Genomic DNA, 6,555 nt, shown 5'->3' with positions numbered 1-6,555 from the left:
AGAATACTTGAGGAGATAGAGTTGAAAACTTCCCTAAAATGGGGAAGGAAATAATCAAGTCCAAGAAACACAGAGAGTCCCTAACAGGATAAATCCAAGGCCAAATTCTCTAAGACAAACATAAATCAAACTAACAAAAATCAAACACAAAGAACAAATATTAAAAGGAGCAAGGGAAAACCAACAAATAAAACACATGGAGATTCCCAGAAAGATAACAAGTGATATTTCACCAGAAACTCTTCAGGCCAGGAGGCAAATGACACGACATACTTAAAGTGATGAAAGAAAATAACCTACAGCCCAGATGATTGTACCCAGCATGGATTTTATTCAAATATGAAGGAGAAATCAAAAGCCTTACAAACAAGCAAAAGCTGAGAGAATTCAGCATCACCAAACCAGCTCTCCAACAAATGCTAAAGGATCTTCTCTTGACAGGAAACACAGAAAGGGTACATAAACTTGAACCCAAAACAGTAAAGAAAATGGCAATGGGATCATACCTATCAATATTTACCTTAAATGTAAATGGGTTGAATGTCCCAACCAAAAGACAAAGACTGGCTGAATAGATACAAAAACAAGACCTTTATCATGTTGTCTGCAAGAAACCCATCTCAAAACAAGGGACACGTACAAACTGAAAGTGACGTGCTGGAAAAAGATATTCCATGCAAATAGAGACCAAAAGAAAGCAGGAGTAGCAATATTCATATCAGATAAAATAGACTTTAAAACAAAGGATGTGAAAAGAGACAAAGAAGGAAACTACATATTGATCAAAGGATCAATCCAAGAAGAAGATATAGCAATTATAAATATATGCACCCAACATAGGAGCACCGCAATATGTAAGACAGTTACTAACAAGTATGAAAGGCTAAATTAACAACAGTGCAATAATAGTGAAAGACTTTAATACCCCACTCACACTTATGTACAGATCAACTTAACAGAAAATTAACAACGAAACACAAACTTTAAATGATATAATAGACCAGATAGACCTAGTAGATATCTATAGGGCATTTCACTGCAAAACAAAGAATTTCTCCTTTTTCTAAAGTGCACACAAAACCTTTTCCAGGATAGATCACATCCTGGGCCATAAGTTTTGACTTGGTAAATACAAAAAAAAAAAAATTGAAAATTTTCAAGCATCTTTTCTGCCCACAGTGCAGAAAGATTTGATCTCAACTACAGGAGAAAAATTATTAAAAATGCCAGCATATGGAGGCTGAACAACACACTGCTGAATAGCAAACAAATCATAGAAGAAATCAAAAAAGAAATCAAAATGTGCATAGAAATGAATGAAAATGGAAACACAACAAACCAAATCTTATGGAACACTGTGAAAGCCATGCTAAGGGGAAAGTTCATAGAAATATAGGCGTACCTCAAGAAACAAGAAAATAGTCAACTAAATAACCTAACTCTACATCTAAAGAAACTAGAAAAGGAAGAAATGAAGAACCCCAGGTTTAGCAGAAGGAAAGAAATCTTAAAACTAAGGCAGAAATAAATGCAAAAGAAATAAAGAGACCATAGCAAAAATCAGCAAAACCAAAAGCTGGCTCTTTGAGAGGGTAAATAAAATTTACAAACCACTAGCCAGACTCATCAAGAAACAAAGGGGAAAATCCAAATCAATAAAACCAGAAAAGAAAAAGGAGAGATCACAATAGACAACACAGAAATATAAAGGATCATAAGAGACTGCTATCAGAAATTATATGGCCATAAAATTGACAACTTGGAAGAAATGGACAAATTCTTAGAAAAATACAAGTTTTCAAAACTGAACCAGGAAGACATACAAAATCTTAACAGACCCATCACAAGCACGTAAATCGAAGCTGTAATCAGAAATCTCCCAGCAAACAAAAGCCCAGGGCCAGAAAGCATAACAGCTGAATTCTACCAAAAATTTAGAGAAAAGGTAACATCTATTCTACTCAAACTATTCCAGAAAATTACTGAGGAAGGGAAACTTCCAAACTCATTCTATGAGGCCACCCTAATCACAAAACCTGTCAAAGATCTCACAAAAACAGAAAACTACAGCCCAATATCAGTGATGAACATAGATGCAAAATTCCTTCACAAAATCCTGACAATCAGAATCCAACAACACATTAAGAAGACCATACATGATTCCTTTATCCCAGGAATGCAATTATTCTTCAATATCAGTATATCAATCAATGTAATACAGCACATTAACAAACTGAAAAAAAATGAATATCTCAATAGATTCAGAGAAAGCCTTTGACAAAATTCAACATGGATTTATGATAAAAACCCTCCAGAAGATGGGAATAGAAGGAACATACCTCAACATAATAGAAGCTATATATGACAAACCCACTGCTGCTGCTGCTGCTGCTAAGTCACTTCAGTCGTGTCCCCCTCTGTGTGACCCCATAGACGGAAGCCCACCAGGCTCCCCCTTCCCTTGGATTCTGCAGGCAAGAACACTGGAGTGGATTGCCATTTCCTTCTCCACTTCCCTTTGCAAAATCCCATTCGTGAAGGCCTGTGTAAAACATTTCAAACAAGGGCAATGTATGATCTGACAAAACACCACAAGTTAACAGGCAGTATATGTCATCTTAACCTTTAAAATATTAAAAATTACATATTAACTGGTCTTACTTGTGATATGACATGACTGAGCGACTTAACTGAACTGAATTGAACTGACAGGAAGAAACCTCATATGGTTTACAATGCTGTTCTTAATTCTTAGGGATTTAAATCTACATGATACTAAAAATATCCCAGGATTTTGGTGAGTGTTTTGGTACCTAATCGCTCAGTTTCTTATATATTATTTCCGGTATGGGAGTAGTTACCTAAAGAGGCTCTAATTTTGTCATGCTTGTGGGCTTTTCAGTATTCCTATGGGAAGCTTCATTAGACTTGTCCTTCATTAAGCCTATGCTAATATGACAAACCCACAGCAAACATTATCCTCAACGGTGAAATATTGAAAGCATTTCCCCTAAAGTCAGGAACAAGACAATGGTGGCCACTCTTACCACTACTGTTCGACATAGTTCTGGAAGTTTTGGGCACAACAATCAGAGCAGAAAAATACATAAAAGGAATCCAAACTGGAAAAGAGGTAAAACCCTCATTGTTTGCCAATGACATGATCCTCTACTCAGAAAACCCTAAAGACTCTACCAGAAAACTACTAGAGCTAATCAATGAATACAGTAAAGTTGTAGGATATAAAATCAACACACAGAAATCCCTTGAATTCCTATATACTAATAATGAGAAAATAGAAAGAGAAATTAAGGAAACTATTCCATTCACTGTTGCAATGAAAATAATAAAATACTTAGAGATATATCTACCTAAAGCAACAAAAGGTTTCTTTTTTTAAATTTCTAGACATTTATTTCTCTGTGAAAATGGGGGAAAGGTAATAAAATAAAAACGGCACAAGTGACACAAAAAACCACCAGGAGGAAGGGAGGGAGGCAGAGGAGATGGGGGAGGGGTCCCCATGCAGCAGCACTGGCTGGCGACCGGGGTGCTTTCGCCACTCCCTACCTGGCAGGAGCGGCCCCGTCCTCCCAGGGCTCTGCTCCATTCCACCCTGTGCGCCCCCAGCCGCGTGAGGGGTGGACGTGAGGAGTCGGAGTCCCGGTCTGAGGGAGGAACCGTGCTGGGTGAGGGAGCTGGGGTCAGACCATGCACGGGGAGTGACAGCCAAAGGACCCCCACTGTCCCCCCAGGGAGGGGCCTGGCGGGGGAAGGTGGACACCGTAGGCCTGCGGTGGGTCCTCTCCCAGCATCAGGCGAGAGACAGAACAGTCAGAGCCTCCTGGGCGAAGTACTTGACGTCCACGTCCTGGTTCTGGGTCAGCTTCTCAAGGACGGGCTTGACCTCGCTCTGCAGCGTGCTGTTGTCCAGGATGGGCCCGATCTTCTACAGGGACTTGGCCACGTTGAAGGGGAAGTTGGCAACAGGGTCCCCGGCCATGTGCAGCACGGTGGGCAGCATGTGCTTGGTGGTGATGTCCTGCCCGCAGATCTCAGACAGCACATTGATACAGAAGAGTGTGGTCATGCGGTGCAGGTAGTTGGGGTCCCCAGACATGGCCAAGACCTTGGGGATGATAGTCGCATGGGCCCTCTCCTTCCCGAACCTCTCCACCAGCTTCTTGAGGTTGCTGGTGGCCGCCTAGTGGATGGCATAGACATGATCTACAAGCCAGGCCATGCACAAGCAGTTGAATTTCTCATCAAAGAACTCCACCCCCAGTTGTCCCGCCAGCAGAGGGATATACTCGATGATGGCCAGCCGCACCCGCCACTTGGCATCCTCCGCAAGCTCCACGATGGCAGGGAATAGGGACTTCAACAGCTGCCTGATGCCGATCACCTCGTTCATGCAGTCCAGGTTGGAGATGATGTTCAGCCGCACCTCCGGGCACTCGTCCTTCAACTGGGCCAGGAAGAGGTGCAGGAGGTGCTTGATCATGCTGTCTTTGCCCAGGATCGGAAAGAGGCCCATAATGATGGAGACCAGGGCTGACTTGACGTGCTGGTTGGCATCAGACACCAGCTCCTTGATGCAGGGCAAGATCTGGGTCATGATCACATTCTCCCGACAGTCAGCTGAGAGATTTTCACAGAATTCTTTGACCTTGTTGGAGGCGGCAGCCCACACCTCAGTCAGCCTCACAGTCTTTCATCAGGTTCTGGAAGGAAGCACCCAGGTTCTTCTGGGTGATTTCAGACCCCACTGCTTTCTGGAGCCCTGTGAACTTGTCGGCCACCATGTAACGGAGGCGCCAGGACTTGTCCTCAGCAGCCTGGCACAGGGTGGGCATCACCAGGTCCTCCAGGGCCTCCTGGGGCAGGAGTTGGGCGATGTTCACGCATGCCTCCACTGCTAGCAACCGCACCGAGTCCTGCTCGTCAGAGGCCAGGTTGAAGAACATGGGGATGATCTCGCTCTTGATGTTGTCCAGCTTCAGCACCTTGGCGAACTCCCCAACCTTGGAGGCTGTGGGTCACCGCATCATGGGGTGTTATCTGAGCATAGATTCTGGAAGTACTGTTGAAGCTCTGCCTTGATGGCACTGGACACATGGGGGTAGCAGACAGAGAAGAGGCGGCAGGCTGAAGTGTGGGAGGTGAACCAGGCTCCGCCCGCCAGCCACTTCACCAGGGGCACGCAGTGGACCTCGAGGTCGGAGGGGGAGTGCTCATGCGAGATGTCCCGCAGGGATTCCACTGACTTATCCAGCACCACCGTCTCCTCCACCATGGCCAGCGACTTCAGGGGCATCAGCAGGCAGTGCATGTACTCGAGGCCACCCACCAGAGTGGTGAAGGTGCCCAGCTGCTCTTCCAGGTCCAGAAGGACCTCGTCCTCATCGTAGACTGTGTCTGTAAGGAAGGGCAGAAGTTTACTGTGGGCCCTTTCGACCCCAATGGTCAAAGCAATGGTGGACAGCTTTTAGATGCTGTTGGGGCAAAGCTGAACATCCTCGTTGTGGAGCTCGTCTATGAGCACCGTGATGGGGTAGAGCGAGTGGTTGCCGTTGGCTGCCGCCATCTTGGACCCATCCCCTTCCTGTCAAGACTGAGGCCATTGCCGTGCTAAAACTGGGATAGGGAAGGGTTGGGCTGGGAGGAGGAAAGGAACAAAAGACTTCTATATAGAAAACTATAAGACACTGGTGAAAGAAATCAAATAGGACACTAATAGATGGAGAAATATACCATGTTCGTGGATTAGAAGAAAAAATATTGTGTGTCAGGAGCCAGCGAGGGAAATCCTACGCATGGCAAAGGTCAATTGGGGAAGAGGCCTGAGGGGAAAAGGCTAATCAGGACTCGAGGAACCCCCTGGACTTACCCGAGCATCTAACCCAAAGAAAACCGGAGTCTGACTGCCTTACTATCTTACAACTCTTATCAAGTCCTCTAATACTTACGGGGGCTTCCACCCAACCACCTATCTCTGAAAACATTAATTCAGAGCTGCAGTTAAAAGTTCTCCTGGGCTTAATAGGAGTGTTCCAATCCAAGCCCCTCTGATAGCTTTCTAACTTGCATGACAAGTTTGTCCGGGCTTTTACAACTATGAATGTGACTGTTTACAGCCTCCCAGCCATGCAAGGACAGAAAGCCTAATATTCTAAAATACAGGAATTTGTTGAAGAAGTAAAAATCATTAGAATAGTACTAAAAAAAGATTTCATTGTTGAATCAATGCTTGCTGCAAAGTTTATCTATTGTATCCTTGGAAATATATTAATCACATGTAGAGAATATAAGTAGTAACCTTTGATTTAACCACATCAGATCTTAAGTTAATAAATTCCTTTCTTGTAGCTCACTACACATTTGCCTTATAGGAATGTAACTTTGTCATGTGTCTAGCACCTGACTTTACGAAAATCACTATAAAAGAATATAAGACATTTTCTAGCTAACTAACCTTTGTTAGGAGAGAGGGCCATAAATTGTCAGCAGGCCTCATGGCCAGAAGATGATGTAAATCACCTAAAACTTTTGTGT

At 43.8% G+C, this 6,555-nt stretch overlaps 1 pseudogene; it reads right to left on the bottom strand.

The window, feature by feature from the left end:
• Window positions 1–3,814: 3,814 nt before the first annotated feature.
• LOC129537471 (serine/threonine-protein phosphatase 2A 65 kDa regulatory subunit A beta isoform pseudogene) lies at window positions 3,815–5,587 on the bottom strand (annotated as a pseudogene).
• Between the last annotated feature and the right edge of the window lie 968 nt (window positions 5,588–6,555).

Source organism: Moschus berezovskii, chromosome Y (genome assembly GCF_049115385.1).
Source record: "Moschus berezovskii isolate FMDL1 chromosome Y, NW_MosBer_1.0, whole genome shotgun sequence".
In the NCBI taxonomy this organism is placed as follows: domain Eukaryota; kingdom Metazoa; phylum Chordata; class Mammalia; order Artiodactyla; family Moschidae; genus Moschus; species Moschus berezovskii.
Note: the sequence above shows the minus strand (reverse complement) of the source record. Positions and strands in the feature narration are given on the sequence as shown.